The 27,019-nt window shown below is 46.5% G+C and overlaps 1 pseudogene; it reads left to right on the forward strand.

Moving 5' to 3' along the window:
* The first annotated feature begins 14,715 nt into the window (after positions 1 to 14,715).
* Positions 14,716 to 27,019, forward strand: part of LOC147990865 (uncharacterized) — a 32,751-nt pseudogene continuing 20,447 nt past the window's right edge.

Genomic DNA, 27,019 nt, shown 5'->3' on the forward strand with positions numbered 1-27,019 from the left:
GACTCTTCTCTTCTCAAATTTCACTAATTTTTTTAGGATCACGCGGGTATCTTGGAATCATTCCGATGGTTTTGTGACGAGAACATTGTTCTTGGTGCCTCCTGACATTTAGGGGTTGTGGCAGTGTCCCAGGGAGTTGAGCTCCGAGGTGTTGTCGTCACAATTTTATCGTTGCAGTTCTGGAATACCTGAGTTTCACCGACATCGAAAATCTCTTTTATGCAGTTGTTGGTGAGATAACCTCGACGCCACCCAGTACTAGGGCGGGAGTTCGGGAGTATTGCCATAACTCGTATAACAGATGCTTTTCGAAGGTTGAGGTAAATGATTTCCGAAGGTTTCTTGGTTATGTGTTGAAGGATGGATACAGTTGGATGTAGGATTTGCTAGTTTTGGGTGAGATATTATGCTTCCCCTGTATCCCCAACACCTGATTGCATAACCGGAAAATTTCGGGAGTTTCATAGGTGGGAATTCATGTAGCTCTAGTGTTTCTTCCGCAGATATTTGGTTTGTGATTGGGTAATCCTTACCAAGTATTTGTTCATGTTCGTACCTTGTTGTTTTATTCATCTACCTCTATCTAAGTGGCTTCTTAATTTATGGAAGTGTGATCATTTAATTTGGAATTCACTTGTTCATTCTTGTTCGAATGTTAAGGCTATATGTTGCAATTTCGATCCATTTGATTCAGCTTGAATATATGTCTGTCAAGATGCTAACGGATGTCACCCTCTTTAGAATGGCTCCTCCAACACGTCTGAATTCGGATCCGCCGCCGCCACCTTCACCTCTGGAGGCATGGCAAGCTGTGATGGACGCTACCAACGCCAACACGCAGATGCTTATGCAACTCTTGCAAGAGCGTAACCAAGGAAATCAAGGCCATGGCAACAATCAGAATCAGTTTGCTACACTCAACCAGTTCCTCGCAAACCAGCCAAAGACCTTCAGTAACTGTGTCGAGGCCATAGACACTGATGATTGACTTGTGGATATCTGCAAGCATTTCGAGTGCAGCAACGTCAGGCCTGAGGACTTTGTCAAGTTTGCTTCGTTCCAACTCAAAGACCAAGCTGTAGAGTAGTATCAGCAATACAAAGATTCCAGAGGAGGTCGTGTGATTACCTGGGATGAATTCCGCCAAGACTTCAAAGCTCACCACATTCCTCAGAGTGTTGCTGAGAGCAAGCGTGAGGATTTCCGCAATCTGAAGCAAGGCAGCTTGTCTGTTTACCAATACAACATCATGTTCCAGAAGCTCGCTCGTTTCGCTAAGCAAGACGTCCCTGGCGAGAAGAGCATGATTTATCAGTTCAGAGGTGGCCTCAGAGAAGATATGCAACTAGCTCTTGTGCTTTTTGAGCCGAAAAAGTATGATGAATTCTACAATATGACGCTAAAGCAAGAGACTGCTCAGCTCAAGTGCGATGCTTCCAAGAAGAGAGTCAGGGATACAACTCCTTCCTCAACTCAAGTGGCAACTAAGCAGCAAAAGTATTGGTTGCCTCCTCCTCCTCCGTTCCGTCAGCCTTATCAGCAGAAGAGCAAAGGTGGCAATGGATCTTCCCACCCATGCAACCCAGGCTTTCAGAACAAGACTTCGTCTCATGCTCCAAGGTCAAGTGCTCCGTATCACCGTCCGCTCTCAGAGGTCACGTACAACAAGTGTCAGCAGAAGGGTCACTATGCAAACAAATGTTTCAACCAGAGGCGTCTTCCTCCTCCTCCTCCTGTGAGATCTGCCAGCACCGTAGTGGTCAAGCATAATCCCAAGTTTGCAAAGGTCAACATGATGAACGCAGCTCAGGCAGATGACTCGTCAGAAGTGATCATGGGTAACCTTCCTGTTAACGATATTCCTGCAAGAGTTCTTTTTGATACTGGTGCATCGCATTCTTTCATGTCATTCCATTTTGCATCGAAGCACAATGTTGACACAGATGTTTTGCCCAAAGTCATGCAAGTTGTTTCTCCTAGAAAGCTTATGACTTCTAGTTTGGTTGCTCCCGATGTCTCTATTCACTTTGGAGACTATAAATTTCTGTCCTCTCCAGTGGTTCTTGGTAACTCGGATATTGATCTTATTCTCGAAATGGACTGGCTTTCTAAGCACAAGGCTCAACTTGATTGTGCTGCCAGGCAGATTCAATTGACACACTCGTCTAAGGGTGTGATCGTCTTTGCCGCTCGTGATGATACCATTCGACTGTTTTCTCTTAATGAGAAGGGTGAGTTGGATGCCATCTCTCAGATTCTAGTCGTTTGTGAATATCAAGACGTCTTTCCAGAAGAGCTTCTAGGAATGCCTCCTCACCGGCCAGTTGAATTCTTCATCGATCTTGAACCTGGCATGAAACCTGTTTGCAAACGTCCTTACAAGCTTGGACCAGAAGAGTTGAAGGAGCTAAAGAAACAACTTGATATACAAGAGTGTATGGGTCTCATCCGACCAAGTTCTTCTCCATGGGGTTGTGGTGTTCTTTTCGTCAAGAAGAAGGATGGAACGGACCGACTTTGTGTCGACTACCGTCCATTGAACAAGAAGACCATAAAGAACAAGTACCCACTTCCCAACATCAATGAGCTTTTCGAACAACTCAAAGGTGCTGAAGTATTCTCCAAGCTTGACCTTCGTATGGGCTATCATCAGATTCACATTCGTGAACAAGATATCCCCAAGACAGCATTCAGGACAAGCTATGGTTCATATGAATACACTGTCATGTCTTTCGGGCTTGTCAACGCTCCTCCAACATTCTCTCGCATGATGAACTTCATCTTCAATGCCTACACAAATGACTTCGTCTTAGTCTATCTCCATGACATTTTGGTCTTTTCCAAGAACAAGGAGGATCATGCCAAGCACTTGAGATTGGTGCTGGATAAACTCAGAGAACATCAGTTCTATGCGAAGTTTTCAAAGTGCAAGTTTTGGCTCGATGAGGTTCTCTACCTTGGGCATATCATCTCCTCCAAGGGCATAGCTGTTAATTCTGTCTGCAATAGTGAATTGGGAACCGCCTCAGAATGTGAAGCAACTCCACAGCTTCCTTGGGCTCGCAAGTTATTATCGAAGGTTCGTTGAGAATTTATCAAAGATCGTGAATCCTCTTTCCAACCTCCTTCAGAAGCATGTGAAGTATGTCTAGTCGCCTGAATGTGACATCGCTTTCAATACCCTCAAAGAGAAGTTAGTCACAGCTCCAGTTCTGACTCCTCCTAATGAATCCAAACCATTCGAGGTCTTCCGTGATGCTTCCCTTCAAGGTCTCGGTGCAGTGTTAATGCAAGAGAAGAAAGTTGTGGCCTATACCTCTCGCCAGTTGAAGCCCAATGAAAAGAACTACCCCACTCATGACCTCGAGTTGGCGGCAGTTGTCCATGCTCTTTTAACATGGAGACATCTCTTATTGGGAAGGAAAGTGGACATCTTCACTGATCATAAGAGTCTCAAGTACATCTTCACTCAGCCCAACCTCAACCTCAGGCAGACTCGTTGGGTCGAAATGATTCAAGAGTATAATCCGAGTATTGAATACACTCCAGGCAAGGCCAATGTCATTGCTGACGCATTGAGTAGGAAGGCTTACTGCAACAGTTTGATTCTCAAGCCCTACCAACCAGAGCTTTGTGAAGCTTTCCGCAAACTTAATCTCCAAGTTGTTCCTCAAGGATTCCTTGCCAACCTCCAAGTCTCTCCTACTTTGGAAGATCAGATTCGTGAGGCTCAACTTCTTGATGCTATGGTGAAGAAGGTGAAGATTGGGATTGCTAAGAGCCAACCCAAGTACAAGTGCTATCGTCTTGATGACAAGGATACTCTTTTCTTCGAGGATCGAATTGTTGTTCCTAAAGGTGACCTTCGTAAAGTCATTATGAACGAGGCTCACAATTCACTCCTCTCTATTCACCCTGGAAGTACAAAGATGTACCATGACCTCAAGCAGTCGTATTGGTGGACGCGAATGAAGCGCGAGATTGCTCAGTTCGTGAATGAATGTGATGTCTGCAGAAGAGTGAAAGCAGAACACCAACGGCCAGCTGGTCTCCTCCAACCTCTTGCCATTCCAGAATGGAAGTTTGACCATATTGAGATGGACTTCATGACTGGATTTCCAAAGTCCAAGCGTGGCAATGATGCTATCTTCGTTGTCATCGACAAGCTCACTAAAGTGGCTCATTTTCTTCCTATCAAAGAATCTATGACATCAGCTCAGTTGGCAGAGCTATATAACTCCAGGATTGTCTCTCTACACGGCATTCCGTAGTTGATATCTTCAGATCGTGGAAGTATCTTTACCTCTAAGTTCTGGGACTCCTTTCAGAAGGCCATGGGCACCAACATTCGCTTCAGCACAACTTTTCATCCTCAAACTAGTGGCCAAGTCAAGCAAGTCAATCGAATTCTTGAAGATAAGCTCAGGGCATGTGTCATTTCTTTCTGTATGAAGTGGGAAGATTGTCTTCCATATGCCGAGTTCTCCTACAACAACAGCTTCCAAGCGAGTTCGGGCAAGGCCCCATTCGAGATTCTCTATGGCAGAAAGTGTCGTACTCCTCTTAACTGGTCAGAGACTGGTGAAGGCCAACTTCTTGGCAATGACTTGATCATAGAGCCTGAAGAAATGTGCAAAGTCATTCGTGAAAATCTCAAAGCCGCGCAATCGCGCTAGAAGAGTTACTATGATAGCAAGCATCGTGACTTGGCTTTCGAGATTGGAGACCATGTCTACCTCTGCGTCTCTCCAATGAAAGGTACTCGTCGCTTCGGTATCAAAGGGAAGCTTGCCCCTAGATACGTCAGTCCTTTCAAGATCATTGGCAAAAGAGGCGATCTCGCCTATCAACTTGAGCTTCCATCCAACTTTGCAAATGTGCACGACATGTTTCATGTGTCTCAGCTTCGCAAGTGTTTCAAGACTCCTGATCGCACCATCAACTTTGAAGAGATTGATCTCCAAGAAGACCTGTCTTATCATGAGCATCCCGTGGCTATTCTTGAAGAAACTGAGCGCAAGACTCGCAACAAGTCTATCAAATTCCTGAAAGTGAAGTGGTCACATCATTCCGACCGTGAAGCCACCAGGGAACGCGAGGACCACCTCCGTTCCGAATATCTGGAGTTTTTCCAGTCCTAGATCTCAGGACGAGATCCTTTCGTAGTGGTGGAGTGTTGTAACGCCCCGTTTGTAACTTGCCATATTTGTATTCCAACTCTTGCCATTTCCGGCACTAAGTTATGATATTCCTCGTTGTTGGGTTTCGTCTTTGTTGTGCATTTTGTCTTGTCATGCATCTCATATCATGTCATCATGTGCATCTCATTTGCATACGCGTTCGTCTCATGCATCCGAGCATTTTCCCCGTTGTCCGTTTTGCATTCCGGCGCTCCTATGCTCTCAGGTGTCCCCTTTTGCCTCTTTTCGTGTGCGGGTGTTAAACCTTCTTGGATTGGACCAAGACTTGCCAAGCGGCCTTGGTATACTACCGGTAGACCGCCTGTCAAGTTTCGTGCCATTTGGACTTCGTTTGATACTCCAGCGGTTAACCGAGGAGCCGTAAAGGCCTCGTGTGTGTTGCAGCCCAACACCTCTCCAAAGTGGTCCAAAACCCACCTAAAACCCCTCCATCATCTCGGTCGTTCGATCACGATCGCGTGGCCGAAAACCATGCTCAATTTGGAGCCTCCTAGCTCCTTCTATGTATAAATAGGTGCCTTCCCCCAAAAATTCTGGATCAAACCCTAGTCTCCCCCTTCCTCTCGCCGCCGGACACGTCCACCGCGTGCCGGACATGTCCGCCACCGTCCCTCGCCCAATCGGATGCTGACACGTCACCGGGACGAGCCCCACATCGCCGCCTCCGCCGCGTGGCCCGTCCGGCCCGTAGCTGGCCCTCACGGCCCATCCACCCACGCGCCGCCGCCTGCCTCATCGCCGCCTAGCTCCGCCTTCCCCGCCGCCCGCGCGCGCCGCCGCCTACATCGCCGCGCCGCTCGGTCGCCGCCTCGCGGCCCGCCATCGACGCCGGCCGCCGCCACTGGATCCGACGTCCGGACCTCGCCGCCTCGCCCTCCCTCGACTCCGGCGACGTCGCCACCACAGATCTGGCGCCCCCTCGCCGGTGCACCTTCCTCTCCGGCCGTCTCCCACAGCTCCGGCGAGCTCCCCGGCCATTCTCGGTTCGCGTGCCCGCGGGATCTAGACCCGGTGCTACAGTAACCCTAGGTTGACTTCAGATTTTCCCTAAGTCCCCCGTATTTTTGGCATACTTCATCGCATCATAACTTTGCATCCGTGGCTCCGTTTTGCGCGTGTAACATATCAAATTGTTCGTCTGGATGTGATCTTCATTTCATTCCATTGCACCATGTTCATTTGAGTTCATCTTGATGACCTAAATGCTGTTGCAAGAGTGCTATGTAATGTTAGTTTCTATTTCTTAACAGATTATGGACATTTGTCATTTTTGCCATGATTAATGTGTGCCTCCTATGAACTTGATCCCTACATGTGTTTTGGGCTATGCCATGCCATATTTACAGGGATGTATGCCATGTATTTTTGTGATCTTTGTGGTGACTAGCACAAGCATGCAAAGTAGCTCTCGTGATGTTGCTGATTTCAGGGACTTAGAATTCTTCTAAGTCATTTTCCTGATGATATTTTTATGCCATGTATTCATGTTGCTACAGAGTGATCCATGCCTCTTTTGAGCATGTTCAGTAAGGATGATTTTGAGATATTGTTATGATCTATCCATCCATGTCTTTATTTGCAATTATGGAGCACCCTAGCATGACTCAATGTTGCTCTACTTTTGCTATAAAATGTTCCTGGCAGATTGTTTACGTGTTAATCAATTTTGCCGAGGTTGTTGTAGTTGTTCCATGCATGCTATGAGGGTGCTCTTGCCATGGTTAGCTTATTGATCATATCTTTTTGCTGGGTGTATGCTTAGTTTGTCATGCAATGCCTTGTGGTGAGTGCATCGAGCTCGCAAATATGCCTATGTAACTATGTTTTTGCTATGTTCCAGTTTTCTGCTAAGTCTGAATTTGTTAACGGAACTTGCTATGTTTACATGGTTGCCATTGTATTTTCTGATCCCTTTTGGCTTATGGTCAGTAAGGGACTTTTGTTACATTCTTTGATTAATTTCATGCCATGCCTTGCTTTGCCATAATATGTTCCTGTAGCATGTTGTTATCTTGCTCTAAACATTGCTTCCTGATGTTAAATCCTGACATGTTATTTTCACCAAGTCTGTAAACCTGATATCTTTTGCACTTTTGCCATGCTTGTTTGAACCTGCTATTGTGTGAATTAGACATAGCTGAGTGTTCATCTTTTGTCAAGCATCTTGAGTGGATCACTTCCATGTGCTTTGTTGTTATGTTGGAGTGCGGTAGCTTATTTTTCTTGATGCATTTAGATGGCATCGTGCTGTTAATCGCAGCTCTGTGCCATTATTGTTTTGATTGTCATTTGCAAACCGTGCGTCCGATTCCGGTGATCTTTATATCGATTTCTACCGAAATCAACTCATCTTTCTAGCGGCACTCTTGGTTTGCCAAGTTGAGGCCTGGTTCAATCTTTCCTTTCCGAAGCATGCATATGCATTGCACATCACATCCCGCATATCATGCCATGTTTTGCATCATGTTGCTTGCGCATTGCACTGTGGTTGATTGTGTCTCCCTTTGCTTGTGTTCTTGATTTGGGTAGAGCCGGGAGAAGAGTACGTGATCGAGGAACCCGTTGAGTACGCTTACGAGGATCAAGCTTACGTCAAACCGGAGAACTTTGCAGGCAAGATGACCATACCCTCAAAATCACTTCTATCTTTGCTTGCTAGATGCTCGCTTTATTGCTATGCCTATGCTTCGACACCTACCACATGCTTTATCATGCCTCCCATATTGCCATGTCAAACCTCTAACCCACCTTGTCCTAGCAAACCGTTGTTTTGCTATGTTACCGCTTTGCTCAGCCCCTCTTACAGTGTTGTTAGTTGCAGGTGAAGATTGGAGTTTTGTTCCTTGTTGGAACATGTTTATTGTTGGGATATCATTATTATATCTTGTTTACTTTAATGCACCTATACACTTGGTAAAGGGTGGAAGGCTCGGCCTTATGCCTGGTGTTTTGTTCCACTCTTGCCGCCCTAGTTTCTGTCATACCGGTGTTATGTTCCTTGATTTTGCGTTTCTTACATGGTTGGGTTATAATGGGAACCCCTTGACAGTTCGCCTTGAATAAAACTCCCCCAGCAAGACCCAACCTTGGTTTTACTATTTGCAACCTAGCCTTTTTCCCTTGGGTCCCGCGGACTCAAGGGTCATCTTTATTTTAACCCCCCGGGCCAGTGCTCCTCTGAGTGTTGGTCCGAACCGAGTAGACTGCAGGGCCACCTCGAGGCAACTTGAGGGTTGGTTTTACTCGTAGGATGTCTCATCCGGTGTGCCCTGAGAACAAGATATGTGCAGCTCCTATCGGGATTTGTCGGCACATTCGGGCGGCTTTGCTGGTTTAGTTTTACCATGGTCGAGATGTCTTGTAACCGGGATTCCGAGTCTGATCGGGCCGTCCTAGGAGAAGGAATATCCTTCGTTAACCATGAGAGCTTGTGATGGGCTAAGTTGGGACACCCCTGCAGGGATTTGAACTTTCGAAAGCCGTGCCCGCGGTTATGGGCAGATGGGAATTTGTTAATGTCTGGTTGTAGAAAACCTAAAGGTTAACTTAATTAAAATGGATGAACAGCGTGTGTAGCCGTGATGGTCTCTTTTCCGCGGTGTCCGAGAAGAGAACATGGTCTCGTGTTATGCTTGAATGTAAGTAGTCTAGGATCACTTCTTGATCATAGTTTCTCGAACGTGCTTTGACTTCTCTTCTCGCTCTCATTTGCGTATGTTAGCCACCATATATGCTAGTGCTTGCTGCAGCTCCACCTCATACCTTTTACATACCCATAAGCTTAAATAGTCTTGATCGCGAGGGTGTGAGATTGCTGAGTCCCCGTGACTCACAGATTACTTCCAAAACCAGATGCAGGTGTCAATGATACCATTCCAGGAGATGCGACTGAGCTCAAGTGGGAGTTCGATGAGGACTCAGGACGATACTACATTTCCTTTCCAGACGATCAGAAGTGGAGCCTAGTTGGGGCGATCGGGGACGTTATGCATTTGGGGTTGTCTTCAATTTGGTTCCGTAGTCGGACCTTGATTGTATCTGCATGATTGTAATGCTATATTAATTTTATTGTGTGAAGTGGCGATTGTAAGCCAACTATGTACCTCTTTCTTATTCAGTACATGGGATGTGTAAAGATTACCCCTCTTGCGACATTGCCTACAATGCGGTTATGCCTCTAAGTCGTGCTCCGACACGTGGGAGATATAGCCGCATCGTGGGTGTTACATCCTCTACCTCCAAACCTCTCGTAGAAGGCCGCGGCCAGGCCAAGCGGGCCTCTGGCCGCCGTTCCGCACCAGAGATCGCCGTCGATCCTCTCTCGGTGCTCTACTCCCTCTGGCTCTCCTCTACGTCACCAACTCCTCCAGCATGTTCATGGTGCTCTCTTGGACGGGACGATGCTACTGGAGCTGCTGGAACGCCCCTGCCTCGCCGGAATCCTCAACTCCGACGAGTCCCCTCTATCGATGCCTCTGGAGACGACCATCATGACGCCGTTCGTCCACCTCCGACCGAGCTGCTAGTACGTGCGAGTCGTAGTGCGGTGGCACATCCATCCATCCACTCGCTGGCGGCCGTCGTGGTCTCCTCACCAGAGAACCACCAATGACATAGCCGATGCCCTCTGTTTCTCTCTCTCTCTCCTCTAACCCTGATAGTGGCTCCCACACGTCAGCCTCTCACTCACTCCCTCGAAGCGGTATAAGTGGAAGTGTATTTCTAAAATATGTGTTCGACATCACCCCCTCTGGTTATTTTCAAATTTCATTTTAATTCAGAAAATTGACCAAAATTTGACCAGCTCTAAATTTTATTCTACAAGTACAAATCAGTTGATTCTTTTTGCATTCGTTTTGTCTTGAACTCCTCTATCAGCATGCAAAAGATGAGATTTTTGCTTGCTGTAAATATTTTCTGGTACATTTAAATGTGTTATGTGACATTTTCTTTTTGTTATTTTAATTATTTTTAGAAGGAACTTGCTGCCTTGAGGAGAACTAGGAGGATTGTGACCCTCCTCTGCACTAAGGCAAGCCATCACAAAATTTGCAAGAATGACATTTCAATGATTATGATTTTCACTTGAATATGGTCCCATATAATGCATATAGAAAACTAAAATGATCTCACATGTGCTAGTTTCATATTCTTGCTATGCTGCTTATGTTTTCAGTGGTATTTAAGTTGTTTGGTTAAGGTTATTGAGTAGCTTACATAATCATGAGCATGAATAAGTTCATACTGTAGTTATGTTGAAATGGTGCATATGGATATTGTCGTATCTGCATCGCATACTATGACTCAGAAATATTTCTTTGCAAGTTGAAACCTGGAAATAATCCAACTTGAACATGTTGTTGATCGAGTCATGGTGCCACCGAATTGGGCTTCCTAGTGCAACCATATTTGCCTTTATGGGGAGGCCCTTTCTCGATCTATTGTTATGCCTCTCACCGGTGCCTCCAACTAGGGAAGGTTATGTGCTTGTGCTACCCTGGCCCGGTAGGCAGGCATAGCCTTGTGTGCTCATAGTTGATTTGGTACCATTGTCCCTGTTTGGGGCCATTTTGTTTTGCCACAACGGTGGCCTTTGGATGTCCGGAGTGGCATCGGGGCCACCCATGACTTAGCCCAAAGGGGAGTTGGTTGGAGTGGCCGGGAGAGTGTCATGGCAATGGATTGGTTCTGTTGGAACGCCGTTGGTCCACCCGAATGGGAGTTAGAGGCCATGGGTTCTGTGGTGTGGGTACAGTGTGCTAACCTCTGCAGAGTGTGTTTAATCTATCGATAGACACATCCTCGGTCATGGACACAGTTCGTAGTAGGTCACACCGTGGATCAACAGAAATATTAAACCTGCACACTAAAGTTATATTTGTGGCACTTGATATGATGATGAAGTTGTTGGAACCGTCGAGATGGTTTCTTTTGTGATCCGAAGGTGATCATTGTGGTAAGATGATGCTTGTGGTTACGAGGTAACTAAGATGGTAAGCGTGTCCGAGAGGCCCTGTTGTGAGCACTGTCACCGCATGAGTAGCACGTTAAGTTCTTGCATATAACCGGCTTAAATATCATGTTATTGTTTGCCATTTGTTGCTTTATTTCTGCGAGCTTGCAAGTACATTCAAAGTACTCACCTGGCGTGTCATGCCAGTTTCAGGAGAAGCCGTACCGGAGTTGAAGTTGCATCGTTGCATCGCAGTCTAGGCCGTATCCACATCAGTGTCCCTATGAGATGGAGTCCCTCTATGTCGTCTTTCCGCTGCCGTGTAGTTATACCGTGATGCTCGAGGCCCCCTTTCATGTTCACTAAATAATGTACACATGTGCAGCAACACCGTGTGTGGGCCTCGCTACTTGATGTACTATTGAACCTATGTATCAATAAAGCAGCATATTTCTGTACTAAGTTGTTGTGTGTTGCCAGAAGACTTGCTCTCTGGACTGGCAATGCAAGGTAAACTGATTGCTCTGAGCCGGGGTGCCACACTTGGCATACGGTAAATTCATACGAACTGTTTGCGATGATCCAGAACAATGGAAATGGTTAGCCAGATGAGGATGTGTTCGATATACTGCATACAGTTCGCTGGGATGAACTATATGTGATTAGGAAACACAATAGAAATGGTAAGCCAGATCAAGGTGTGTGCGATGGAGGGCATACGGTTCACTCGGATGAACTGTTTGCGATGAGCCAAGACAACAAAAACAGTTCAACTGAACAAGATGTGTGTGATACATGGCAAATAGGTATGTAATTTGAAATGTGTGCGAAGACCAATAACAACACAGATGATTGCTGTTAATAAGCCGTATGATTTGCTCTGTCTATAGAAGAACAACATATACATATGACAGTTCCAGGGTGAAGAATAAGTGGTCGGTCGATCGAGCTGGATAGCTGATTCCTCCATCGCACCGTGGGGTGGTGTAATTTTACCTTTTCTTTATGACAGTTCCTCCTTTTGCTTTTTTTTGCTTGGTCGTGCAGTTTGGATCACGCCCACTACCAGCCGAATCAACAACAAAAAATGATCCCAGGGACGAACGGCGGCGATGAGTGGTTTGGGGCTAGGCGAGCGGCGGCCGTCGTCCCGCAACGATATGAGTGGGCCCAGCGGGAGCTCAGACTCTGCGCTGTTCTCTCAAGCCCGGTGTGGTGGACGACGCCTCGCCAGCAACAAACACCTGGCCACAATCGGGCGCAGTCCGTGACTCAGGGGTTGGAGGCGTCCTTGTCTAGCCGATGAGCTGGTTATGGTCGGGCGGGCAGCGCGGCGTGGCTGCTGCATGAAGAGGTACTTCGTCGCTTTTCGGTAGATGCCTCCAAATGATTTTGCTTCAGGATCCAGCCATTTCAATTTGATTCTATTTTACGGGAGCTATGATTGATTCTCGCTACAACTTCACCATCGATTGCTTTATTATGCTTGACTACCTGTGTAGATCGAGATCCCACAGGCTGGCATCCATAGCTGGATATGCTTCAGTAGCCCACTTCATTGCCTCGATGTTGCCGACCGATGGCCGTAGCCTTATAAGTGTTGCCTCAGATCTTGGACTATCTCTTCAGGAGCAAACACATATAACAATAAATCAGACGCATGCAGGCAACACTTCACTGCACACAATATACTTGATCCGGCAGCTAGTTTATCCATATCGTTGATTGATGCGGAACAAACATACTACTAGTCAATTTCACAATTCAGTTGTTGTTCTGGCCCACTAATAATAATAATAAAAGCAATGAAATCCTTATCCTTCACTTGCTGCTAGTAATTCCCAAAAGAAACCAAGCAAAGGATTGGGAGTAAAAACTAATTCCTTGCCCAATACACTACTAATTACCTCCTTTAAAGTCATATCCCTCTTCCCATTATTGCCAAATAGGCTATAGATGAGTTGCTCGGGTGGCCTGAGGCAAAACAAGAACCATTTGTACTCCAATAGGTTAGGAACGCGGTTTTATTGTTCTTCAGTTTATTAGTGCGAAGTTGGTTGCATCATCTGCTTCAGGAGATAGTCATGTGCGCCACGAAATTAACTTCACCTGAAGATAGTATGAGCAGGCATACCTCCTAGTCTAGCTAGCTGGGCTATGCAGCTATCTGATTGTAATTCAGAAGTAGTGTCCTTGGTAGTTCCAACAAATCAGGGATTCAGTACGAAGCTAATTTGGAGCCAGGCGAGTCGGGATTCATATCCCTTTTCGGAGGTGAGGTAGCCCTGCCATCACTCATATGTCATTGCATATTTATAGAAATCGATCTAGCACGTCTGCTCCCTCCATACTTTATTTGAATCTGTAGCAGACTGGTTTGCTCACAACCTGCTTGATAGAATACCTACAAGAGCCAATTATCCATCTCCACAAATATCCCGGGGTCTTCCCATCAATTGCATCTTAATTTGACTCCCATTTTTGCAGATTAGTTTGTTTGCATATTTATTTTTGTACGGTATTGATCAAGCATGCTTTTTATTCCGCGAATCAGTAACATGGTGCACACATATTTGTTTCTTGCGATTGGTTATAGAAGCCTAGTTAACTATATTCACCTTTTAGCAGTAATACAACTATTTGGTTATTTCCTACTTCCTTGCAGTGATTATCACTCCGACAGGTGGATGCACACGTATAATGGGTGTGTCATGGCTGTATTTTTCCTGTGACTATCGGAAAGTAATCTCCTTTATATGACTATATTTTGGGGGGAATTTGTACTTAGATGGCTAACCAACAAAGGCAGGAGATTCCAGCGACAGATTTGAGGTTGGCGCCTCACGAAGGCATGCTCCTTGCCGGGAGAGGCAGGGGCATCCTTTCTTGGTCTGCATCTTTCACCTCTGTTGCTTCAGGTGAGCCCTGATTTCTCATCCTATCATTTCTTTTTTAACCTCCTATAACTCCAGCAATGTACTTATTTGTTTGATCTATTTGTATTTACAAAATATGATTATGATTCCACTATTTGATTAATTCCTAGAATTACTGAACTATATATTCATTTCTATTTTGTGCTCATGCCGCGCTTGTTGAATTGCTTACTTGGAGGTTTATTCGATTTATAGATAGCGGCACAAGTGGAGCAGGAGGCTGCAATGGATTTTATACTATGGTACGTGTGCACTTCAATCAGCGCAAACTACTCTTTATATTTTAGTTGCATTTATTGCACGATCTAGAAGAGAAGCTTCAATTTTGGCAATAGACGCTGGAGAAAGTTGTTGCTAGTTTTGGAGGTTTATGTGTGATAGTTATCATGTTGTGAGATTCGGTTCGTTTGAGCCAGCTTCTGCTCCTCCTAGGTTATGGAGCGATCGAGTGGAGTCTGAAGACGTGCTAGAGTGCACGCTCCCTCCCTTAGACTTTGCAGCGGCTGATGGCTCTATCGATGGGTGCATAGAGACGTCGGCTACTTTGATGACTTCGGTCGAGGGGGGAGAGGATCGTGGGCAGGTGGCCCCTCATTCCCCCTCTCCTTCCGATGTCTTGCCATAGATGAGGACTACGGTGGAGGTGTCTGTGTTGCCGATCGGCGACATGACCGTTTTGGGAGGGGGGGCCGGGCAGGAGGCCTTGGTTCCCTCCTCTCCTGCGGTGGTAGGGCGAGGGAGGCGGCAGGAGGCCTCGGCTCCATCCTCTCCTACGGTGGTCGGGGCGGCCATGCCTGCGGCGGCCGTGGGTCCCGAGGATTGGCAGTCACCTGCTCAGCTATAGGGGATGCTCCAGCTGACGCCGACCAGGGTGGTCGCATCACCCGCATGCTTGAAGGCAGGGTCGGGTGGGGAGCAGGGGCAAGCGGCCCCCGCACTCACTTCCCCTCGCTCGCCTTTGGGCGGGCCGACGACTGTGCTGGCCGCGTCAGGTGGGGAGCGTGGGCAGGTGGCCCAGTCTCTTCCCCCGCGCTCGCCGGGGTCGGTGCCTACAGTTCTTGGCGCCTCTCTGGGTGATGCAACCTGGCCGCGTGTTGGGGGTGGCGCTGGAGGCCTTACCCCTAACGGGCCCACTCGGGAGGAGGTCGTCGCTTTCGGAGGAATTCCAGATCATGTTTCTGAGGGGCGGCGGATGAGCTTCCGTTTCCAGGACCAGCCGGATGTTGATGACATGCAGCTGAGGTGCGCCAAGCGGGTGGCCAAGCTTCATGACATTGAGGTCACTATTGGTATGTCGGTCAACACTTCCAATTCCATTCTGCATTTTTCTAACGATGAGATTATTCATAATGCAAATCAGTTAGGAGTTTCACTAGTTTGCTTTGGTTATGAAACTAGTCCTACTATGATGGGCATCCAAGAGGGATATAATAAAAACTTTCATATAAGTGCATTGAATACTAAGAGAAGTTTGATACTTGATGATTGTTTTGAGATATGGAGATAGTGATATCAAAGTTGTGATAGTTGAGTAGTTGTGAATTTGAGGAATACTTGTGTTGAAGTTTGCAAGTCCCGTAGCATGCACACATGGTAAATGTTGTGTAACAAATTTGAAACATGAGGTGTTATTTGATTGTCTTCCTTATGAGTGGCGGTCGGGGACGAGCGATGGTCTTTTCCTACCAATCTATCCCCCTAGGAGCATGCGCGTAATACTTGTTTTTTGATGACTTGTAGATTTTTGCAATAAGTATGTGAGTTCCTTATGACTAATGTTGAGTCCATGGATTATACACACTCTTACCCTTCGATCATTGCTAGCCTCTTCGGTACCGTGCATTGCCCTTTCTCACATTGAGAGTTGGTGCAAACTTCGCCGGTGCATCCAAACCCCATGATATGATACGCTCTATCACACATAAACCTCCTTATATCTTCCTCAAAACAGCCACCATACCTACCTATTATGGCATTTCCATAGCCATTCCGAGATATATTGCCATGCAACTTTCCACCGTTCCGTTTATTATGACACGCATCATCATTGTCATATTGCTTTGCATGATCATGTAGTTGACATCGTATTTGTGGCAAAGCCATCATGCATAATTTATCATACATGTCACTCTTGATTCATTGCCCATCCCGGTACACCGCCGGAGGCATTCATATAGAGTCATACTTTGTTCTAGTATCGAGTTGTAATTTTTGAGTTGTAAATAAATAGAAGTGTGATGATCATCATTAATAGAGCATTGTCCCCCAAAAAAGAAGAAAGGCCAAAAAAATAGAAAGGCCAAATAAAAAAAGAAAGGCCAAATAAAAAAAGAAAGGCCAAATAAAAAATAAAAGGGACAATGCTACTATCCTTTTTCCACACTTGTGCTTCAAAGTAGCACCATGATCTTCATGATAGAGAGTCTCTTGTTTTGTCACTTTCATATACTAGTGGTAAATTTTCATTATAGAACTTGGCTTGTATATTCCAACAATGGGCCTCCTCAAGTGCCCTAGGTCTTCATGAGCAAGCAAGTTGGATGCACACCCACTTAGTTTCTTTTGTTGAGCTTTCATACATTTATACCTCTAGTGCATACGTTGCATGGCAATCCCTACTCCTTGCATTGACATCAATTGATGGGCATCTCCATAGCCCATTGATTAGCCGTGTCGATGTGAGACTTTATCCTTTTTGTCTTCTCCACATAACCCCCTCATTATATTCTATTCCACCCATAGTGCTATATCCATGGCTCACGCTCATGTATTGCGTGAAAGTTGAAAAAAGTTTGAGATTACTAAAGTATGAAACAATTGCTTGGCTTGTCATCGGGGTTGTGCATGATGAGAGCGTTCTTGTGTGATGAAAATGGAGCATGACCAAACTATATGATTTTGTAGGGATGAACTTTCTTTGGCCATGTTATTTTGAGAAGACATGATTGCTTAGTTTGTATGCTTGAAGTAATATTATTTTTATGTCAATATTAAACTTTTGTCTTGAATCTTATGGATCTGAACATTCATGCCAAAATGAAGAGAATTACTTAGAGAAATATGTTAGGTATTTTTCCACATCAAAAATTCTGTTTTTATCATTTACCTACTCGAGGACGAGCAGGAATTAAGCTTGGGGATGCTGATACGTCTCCAACGTATCTATAATTTTTGATTGTTCCATGCTATTATATTATCTGTTTTGGATGTTTATGGGCTTTATTATGCACTTTTATATTATTTTTGGGACTAACCTATTAACCCAGAGCCGAGTGCCAGTTTATGTTTTTTTCCTTATTTTAGAGTATCGCAGAAAAGGAAAATCAAACGGAGTCCAATTGACCTGAAACTTCACGGAACTTATTTTTGGACCAGAAGAAGCCCACGGAGTATCGGAGTTGGACCAGGAGAGTCCCAGGCTGCCCATGAGGGTGGGGGCGCGCCCACCCCCTGGGCGCGCCCCCTGCCTTGTGGATACCCCGGAGGTCCACCGACGTACTTCTTCCTTCCATATATACCCATATACCCTAAAAACTTCGAGGAACACAATAGACCGGGAGTTCCGCCGCCAGAAGCCTCTGTAGCCACCAAAAACCAATCTAGATCCGTTCCGGCACCCTGCCAGAGGGGGCAATCCCTCTCAAGTGGCCATCTTCATCATCCCGGTGCTCTCCATGATGAGGATGGAGTAGTTCTCCCTCGGGGCTGAGGGTATGTACCAGTAGCTACGTGTTTGATCTCTCTCTCTCTCTCTTGTGTTCTTGAGGTGATACGATCTTGATGTATCGTGAGCTTTGCTATTATAGTTGGATCTTATGATGTTTCTCCCCCTCTACTCTCTTGTAATGGATTGAGTTTTCCCTTTGAAGTTATCTTATCAGATTGAGTCTTTAAGGATTTGAGAACACTTGATGTATGTCTTGCGTGGGATACCTGTGGTGACAATGGGGTATTCTATGATCCACTTGATTTATGTTTTGGTGATCAACTTGCGGGTTCCGTGACCTTTGGAATCTATGCATAGGGGTTGGCACACGTTTTCATCTTGACTCCCCGGTAGAAACTTTGGGTCACTCTTTTAGGTTCTATGTGTTGGTTTGAATAGATGAATCTGAGATTGTGTGATGCATATCGTATAATCATACCCACGGATACTCGAGGTGACATTGGAGTATCTAGGTAACATTAGGGTTTTGGTTGATTTGTGTCTTAAGGTGTTATTCTAGTACGAACTCTAGGGCTGTTTGTGACACTTATAGGAATAGCCCAACGGATTGATTGGAAAGAATAACTTTGAGGTGGTTTCGTACCCTACCATAATCTCTTCGTTTGTTCTCCGCTATTAGTGACTTTGGAGTGACTCTTTGTTGCATGTTGAGGGATAGTTATGTGATCCAATTATGTTATTATTGTTGAGAGAACTTTACCTAGCGAAAGTATGAACCCTAGGCCTTGTTTCAGCGCATTGCAATACTGTTTACGCTCACTTTTATCATTAGTTACCTTGCTGTTTTATATTTTCAGATTACAAAAACCTTTGTCTACCATCCATATACCACTTGTATCACCATCTCTTCACCGAACTAGTGCACCTATACAATTCATCATTGTTTTGGGTGTGTTGGGGACACAAGAGACTCTTTGTTATTTGGTTGTAGGGTTGCTTGAGAGAGACCATCTTCATCATACACCTCCTACGGATTGATATACCTTAGGTCATCCAGTTGAGGGAAATTTGCTACTATCCTACAAACCTCCGCACTTGGAGGCCCAACTACATCTACAAGAAGGTTGTGTAGTAGACATCAGAGGGTAAGACAAAAGATGTCATGCAAGTTCTTTTCCATAAGCACGTATGACTATATTCGGAATACATGCCTACATTACATTGATGAAATGGAGCTAGTTCTGTGTCACCCAAGGTTATGACTGTTACATGATCGATCGCATCCGGCATAATTCTCCATCACCGATCCAATGCCTACGACCTTTCCATATATTGTTCTTCGCTTATTTGCTTTTCCGCTGCTACTGTTACAATCACTATAAAATCCAAAAATATTACTTTTGCTACCATTACCTTTTGCACTGTTACCACTACTATCATATTGCTTTGCTACTAAATACTTTGCTGGAGATATTAAGTTTCCAGGTGTGGTTGAATTGACAACTCAGCTGCTAATACTTGAGAATATTCTTTGGCTCCCCTTGTGTCGAATCAATAAATTTGGTTTGAATACTCTACCCTCAAAAACTGTTGTGATCCCCTATTCTTGTGGGTTATCAAGAACATTTTATGGCGCCGTTTCTGGGGAGCATAGCTCTATTCTTTGAGTCACTTGGGATTTATATCTGCTTATCACTATGAAGAACTTGAAAGATCCAAAAACCAAGATTTATCCCTCAACTACGAGGGGAGGTAAGGAACTGCCATCTAGCTCTACACTTGATTCACCTTCTGTTTTGAGTAAAGTTGCGACACCTACACATGCTATTAATTCTGATATGTCGCATGTTATTGATGATGCCACTTCTGCTATGCATGATACTTATGATGAAACTACTTCTATGCTTGATACTACTGTGCCACTTGGTGAATTTCTTGATGAACAACTTGCTAGGGCTAGAGAGAATGAAATTATTGAAACTGATAATATTGATGAAAGTGAGGAGGAAGATTCTCCCCCTAGATATGAATTGCCTGTTGTTCCTGAGGGTTATGTTATGGATGAAGAAACTGCTAGAGACTTTCTTGCTTGCAATGATAGAAGTGATCTTAAGAAATTATTAGCTAAGCTGAAAGAAAAACTCTGAATGCTAGACTGAAATATGACCCTGCTTATGCTACTTCACCTATCTTTATTACTGATAAGGATTATGATTTCTCGGTTGATCCTCAGTTAATTACTTTGGTTGAATCTGATCCTTTCTATGGCTATGAATCTGAAACCGTTGTGGCACATCTTACTAAATTAAATGATATAGCTACCCTGTTTACTAATGATGAGAAAACTCGTTACTATTATATCCTTAAATTATTTCCGTTCTCATTAAAGGGTGATGCTAAGATATGGTTTAATTCTCTTGATCCTGGTTGTGTGCGTAGTCCCCAGGATATGATTTACTACTTCTCTGCTAAATATTTCCCCGCTCATAAGAAACAAGATGCTTTAAGGGAAATATATAATTTTGTGCAAATTGAAGAAGAGAGTCTCCCACAAGCTTGGGGGAGGCTTCTCCGATTACTTAATGCTTTGCCTGATCATCCTCTCAAGAAAAATGAAATACTTGATATCTTTTATATTGGACTAACCGATGCTTCCAGAGATTACCTAGATAGTTGTGCTGGTTGTGTTTTCAGGAAAAGAACTGTTGATCAAGCCGAAATTTTATTGAATAATATGTTGACTAATGAAAATAATTGGACACTTCCTGAACCAACTCCCAAGCCAACTCCGAAGAAAAGGGGTATTCTATTTCTCAGTCCTGAAGATATGCAAGAGGCAAAGAAATCAATGAAAGAAAAAGGTATAAAAGCTGAAGATGTTAGGAATTTACCTCCTATTGAAGAAATACATGGTCTTAATTTGCCGCCTGTTGAAGAAACACACGGTCTCGATAACCCGACACAGGTAGTAAAGGTAAATTCTCTCTATAGATATGATAAAGCTGAAATCCCCCCTGCTAAGTTTGCTAGCCAATGTTTGGATGAATTTGATAACATTATGGTTAAGCAAGAAGATTTTAATGCTTATGTTGGTAGACAATTGAAACATAATGCTTATATGATTGAACACTTGAGTGATTATATGGATAATGTTAAAGGTGAACTTAAAATTATTAGTAAACATGCTTCTATGATTACCACTCAAGTAGAACAAGTACTTAAAGCTCAGAATGATTTGCTCAATGAATTGAATAGTAAGTGTGGGTGTCAAAACCGGCGGATCTCGGGTAGGGGGTCCCGAACTGTGCGTCCAGGCCGGATGGTAACAGGAGGCAGGGGACACGATGTTTTACCCAGGTTCGGGCCCTCTTGATGGAGGTAAAACTCTACGTCCTGCTTGATTGATATTGATGATATGGGTAGTACAAGAGTAGATCTACCACGAGATCAGAGAGGCTAAACCCTAGAAGCTAGCCTATGGTATGATTGTATGTTATGGTTGTCATCCTACAGACTAAAACCCTTCAGTGTATATAGACACCGGAGAGGGTTAGGGTTACACAAGGTCGGTTACAAAGGAGGAGATATCCATATCCGTATTGCCTAGCTTGCCTTCCACGCCAAGTAGAGTCCCATCCGGACACGAGACGAAGTCTTCAATCTTGTATCTTCATAGTCTAACAGTCCGGCCAATGGAGATAGTCTGGCTGTTCGGAGACCCCCTAATCTAGGACTCCCTTAGTAGCCCCTGAACCAGGCTTCAATGACGATGAGTCCGGTACGCAGTATTGTCTTCGGCATTGCAAGGCGGGTTCCTTCTCCGAATACATCATAGAAGAATTTGAATACGAGGATAGTGTCCGACCCTACAAAATAAGTTCCACATTCCACCATAGAGAGAATAATATTTTCACAGATCTAATTTGCTGGCTTGTTTTGGCAGTATGACGTTACGTCATGGCCCGGTGATTATTCGAACCGTTTCTTTTAACCACCCCCACACATAATGCGAGGCAGTTCTTCGACACGTCTTGTCAAAGCAGAGATCGTGTCCCCTTATGACGGGATTCTCATCAATACGGGCGTGGGTAACCCAACCACGCCATCAATTGCGGCGCTTGGGGGATAAGCGAGTTTTACCAGGCGAGTGGGGACGCTTAGTTTCGTCTGCCCATATAAAGGGATAAGGATTCACCTTTCTATCCACGCCTTCTTCCTCCTTTGCTCATCCGTTTTCGCACACTCGAGCTCTAGCGCCCAAGTCCACACTTCCACCTCAACCTTCTCCAACCATGTCCGGAGCGGGAGGCAGGCGGATGGTCTCCTCCGTCATGGAGGGAGACATCAAGAAGCTGCGCGGAGCCGGATACTTAGCCGCGAACATCGCGCATCGGCTGCCCGCTGCGGGGCACATCGTCCCTACCCCGGAACCTTACGAGAGGGTAGTTTTCCTTCACCACTTCCTCCGCGGATTAGGGTTTCCCCTCCATCCATTCATCTGTGGTCTCATGTTCTACTACAGGCTGGACTTTCATGATCTGGCCCCAAACTTCATCCTCAACATTTCGGCGTTCATTGTCGTGTGTGAGGCTTTCCTCCGCATCCGGCCCCACTTTGGCCTGTGGTTAAAGACCTTCAATATCAAGCCGAAGGTAGTACGAGGCCAACAAGCAGAATGCGGCGGAGCCATGGTGGGCAAAATGCCCAACATCATATGGCTCGAAGGCTCCTTCGTGGAGATAATAAAGGGATGGCAATCGGCGTGGTTCTACATCACCGAGTCGCGTGACGCCAAATGGGCGGCAGCCCCTGAGTTTCGATCCGGATTCCCAACACGACTCACTTCCTGGAAAGAGAAGGGCCTGTCGCGGGGTTCATCGGTGGAGCTGGATGGACTCCATAAATGTATCTGGAGCATGGAGAGCAAGAAGCTCAAGCTTGTTAACATAGTCCAAGTTATGCTCATCCGCCGGACCCTCCCGTGTCAACAACGGGATTTTACCTTGTGGGAGTTTGACCCGGCCCAACACCAGACTCTGAGCGAGCTCTTTGATACGATGCACAAGGACGTCTGGAAGGTGCTGTTCAAGAGCGCCAAGGTCCCCCCTTCTCTTGCCGAGGACCGCGGACTAAGCGCAAAGCGCCTAGCGCGTCCGGTGAGTTCAATACGTCCCGTAGGTCATTTATTTTCCCTAGCTTAATTATGCGTGGGGTCTAATCTCCCTGTCTTTGATAGGACTGGGTGGAGATGTCAGGGCAGATTAACTGTTCGGCCCCTTTGCCCGAAGATACTGTGAGCGCTCTCCTAATGGAGATGCTGGCTCCGACTCCTTACAAGGTGCCGAAGAAGACCAAGAAGGCCAAGGGAACCCGAAAGAGTTCCCGACGCCAGGTGTTATGGGACTCATCATCCGATAACTCTGCGGCACACTCTTCCCCCGAAGACGAGGAGGAAGAATAAGATGCTCCCCCTCCAGGCGGGGGAGACAAGAAAAGGAAGGCCTCCCCAACTGGGGAGGCCGAAGGCTCCAAGAAGGGGAGGACTCTCCTTCCGGACACCGCCGCCGACGAGGGCGAAGACGAGTGGTTGCCCCAGGCCAAGCCCCCGAGGAGATCGTAAGTATTCGGATACCAGAGTAACTCATAGCATTCCTTTGTCGCAATGCTTTTCCTAACGCCAAACATGATTATGCAGGCCGCCACAAACCAGCATTGATGTATCATCGGACGGCTCCCTGGGCTCGTCGGACATGGATAGCGATCCAGTCCCGACCACCACCTCCCCTCATCCTACTGACGACGCCGAGGTGCTGTCTCAAGAGGCACCGGGTCGAGGGGAGACAGTCCTGGAGGCGCCTCAAGGCGACCTTCCGGACTCTGGGAGCTGCAGGGACGGGGCCCCTGAGAGCTCCGAGTTTGGCCCTCAGCCGAACACCGCGCCGGAACCTCCAGCGGTTCTGGGCTTGGGCAGGCAGCCTCCTTGTAAGAGGGGCAAGACGCCTGTGCCGGTGACCTCTGTCCATCCAGAGGTGCCGGACAATCTGCTGGAAGCGCTTCACAGCGCTTCCATCGACGAGGAGCACCGCACTATCATGAGTGCGGTGATCCAGAAGGTTCAGTCCGCCAAGAGCGGATTGACTGAAGCCTGTGCCAGCCTTCTAACAGGCTTTGAGGCAAGTGTTTTAAAGTGTAGTAGAAATATTACTGCATAGACAGTATCCCCTGATGCTTTGTTCGGTGTTCACAAAGAAAAGCCGAACAGAGGATCAAATAATATCGCAGGAGTCTAATATAAGTGTGTCAATATGCATATGCAGGCTTCGCTGCTGCCGTCCGCCGCACTAACTGCGGAGGTCGCCGTACTGAAGCAGGACCTCGAGGGGTCCAGGATAGAGCTCGGCCTTGCCAAGAGGCAGCGCAAGGAGAACAAGGGTAAGTAATACCCTGTCTTATATATATATATATAAGAGGACGCGATTGCAAAATGACAGGATCATCGTATGTTTGCCAGGGGCCACGACCGAGGTGGCGACCCTGAAGCAAGCGCTAACCAAGGCCGAAGATACAGCAGCCAAGGAGCGCACCGAGCAAGAGAAGCATGAGGCTCGGGTGGGCGAGGTGCAGCAAGAGCTCCAGGCTCTTGTCGCGAAGCACGAGGCGTTGGAGCTTGACTCCAAGACGCGGGAGTCTGAGCTTGCCGTAGCCCTCGAGAGTGTGAAAAGTGCCAAGGCCGAAGCCCAAAAGGCCCTCCAAGAGATCGACGCGATGAAGAAGATAGCGGCGGGTAAGGCTTTCTATATGCAAAGCAAGCATGTAAAAGTAAATTACCGATTACTTACCCAGATCCGGAGCTCTTTAGGAGCATTCACAGATTTGCCCCGCAGTGTGTCCGATGCCGCACAGTTTTACCAGGCCGAGGACGGAAGCTCGACGGAGAAGCTGTTCTGGTCTCAGTATGCTGAAGCCGAACATCCGGTGCCAATGAGCGACCAGCTGAAGCAGATGGTCGAGCTACATAAAGCGGCCGATCAGGCCATGAAGAGCTTTATAGTCCGGCTGTGGCCTGGCGACGCCCTTCCAAACAGCTTCTTCGGCCTGGTGAGGTGGCTTGTGGATGCCTGCCCGCGGCTGGAGGTCGTCAAGCGATCTGTCTGGATTGAAGGTGCACGCCGGGCTTTCGCCCGTGTGAAATTGCAGTGGGTCAAGCTAGACGCCGTGAAGCTGATCAAGGAGGGGCCGCCGGAGGGCAAGGAGCACCGCCACCCCGAGATGTACTACAAGGGTGTTCTGCCGGGTGCCCGTCTCATCGCGGACGAGTGTTCAAAAGATGTAATATTTGAATGAGACTTGCTCGTTTTATCCTGTATGATGAAAACTTGTTTCATATGCGCTATGCAACGCTTGTGTGAATTTAAAATATTACCTTCTGTTTGGCCGTTTATCCAATCTGAGAGATGGCTAGTCCTCGGCTTCTGCCCCCATGCCACGAGTGCTGGGGTGTTCGGGATAAACCTGAGCACTCTTGTTCCCATATTTGGGTCCTTCGAGGGAGGTGCTCAGCACAACGAACAAGGCAACCAGACTAATAATGCTTTATCACTCTCACTTAGCCATAGAATTCTATAATTTTAAATTTCAGCAAAGCCCCTGGTATTCGGAAGGCCGAATTCAGGGCGCGATACAAGCCTGTAAGCCAGACAGGGCCGGCCCCTCGCCCTAAGTGGCATAAGTCTTTAGGGACTCGAAAAACCTCGCCGAACAGCGACCAGTCTCTCGCCTTATCATGACAGTCAGTTTTAGCTTTCTCTACTGAGGTGCTAAGCCCGGCAGAACCGGGGCACAATCGCAGTAGTTCTCCTAGCGCTACCTTAGCCGATAGAGCGGAACGTAAGGTACCAAAACATAGGAGCCGGGCAAACCCAACATTTGACCAAAGACATGATTCAGAGCTGATGCATATAATGCTATAAGTTCAGGGTGCGGCACTTGTGAAAGTGTTTGGACTTTTCACACCGTATTGTGGGGTACGTAAGCCCCTGGTGTATTGGCCGTACCATAGTGTATGGTTGCCAGGTGTCATTAATGAACACACACACACACACACATATATATATAACAAGAATGCAATAATAGTCATAATGTCATGCATTGTTTATTAAAAAATTGCGTTAAAGCAGAGTGATATAGATAGTGCGATAAGCAAAGAGTAGGACTATGTCCCTTCCAAGGGCAAGCTGAGGAATAATATTAAATTGAATATTTCACTCGTTACTGTAATCAACCTGGGAATTCCGTGGTATAACGTAGCTGTCTGCCTCCTTGGTTGCTGCATCATGTGTTCGGCGATAGTGCTGCCGAACAGTGTTTCCAGAGATTAAGGTCCTGAAAGAAAAAGAAAAATAACCGAACGGGAAGCCCCTAGTGCAGTTTAGGCCGCGTCTTGGGGCGTGCCGCAGTTGTGCCCCCCTCCCCACCTGTGCCCATGGTATTTTTAATGCGTGATTATGGACGAGCGGCACGAGTTTCGCCGCTGGGCTGGGATTGGGGTGGCCGCCGTATTGCTACGCGAGCTCAGATCGCGCCAGGTGGTCTATTTGCCGATTGCCCCAAGCGCGCTTGAAGGTGTCTGAGCTGTGAAGCACCGAACTAGTTGATTGCCTTGAGAGGCTGCTTTGCGTTTCTGCTGCGAGGGCTGCGGTGTGCTCCTCTGTTCAGAGAGAGCGCTATGTGTTTCCATTGACTGTAATAACTCCGCGAGGTCCCGGTATCTTGAGCTTGAGTTATGCATAATGCAGTACCGCATTGAATCTAGCAAATGCGGTTTGCCCGAGCAGCGCGTGATAACCACTGTGGAACGGGACTATATCGAAGATTAAATCTTCGCTTCGGAAGTTATCCAAGGATCCGAAGACCACTTCCAGTGTAATTGAGCCTGTGCAATGGGCCTCTACACCTAGAATGACGCCCTTAAAGGTCGTTTTTGTGGGTTTGATCCTTGAGGGGTCTATACCCATTTTGCGCATTGTGTCCTGATAAAGCAAGTTCAGGCTGCTGCCGCCGTCCATAAGGACTCGAGTGAGGTGAAATCCGTCGATGATTGGGTCTAGGACCAGTGCGGTGAATCCGCCATGACGGATACTAGTGGGGTGGTCCCTGCGATCGAAGGTGATCGGACAGGAGGACCAAGGGTTGAACTTTGGGGTGACTGGCTCCAACGCATATACGTCCCTAAGCGCACGCTTCCGCTCCCTCTTGGGAATGT

The sequence above is a fragment of the Triticum urartu genome, chromosome 1A (assembly GCF_056163025.1).
Source record: "Triticum urartu cultivar PI428250 chromosome 1A, HENAU_Tu73, whole genome shotgun sequence".
NCBI lineage: Eukaryota > Viridiplantae > Streptophyta > Magnoliopsida > Poales > Poaceae > Triticum > Triticum urartu.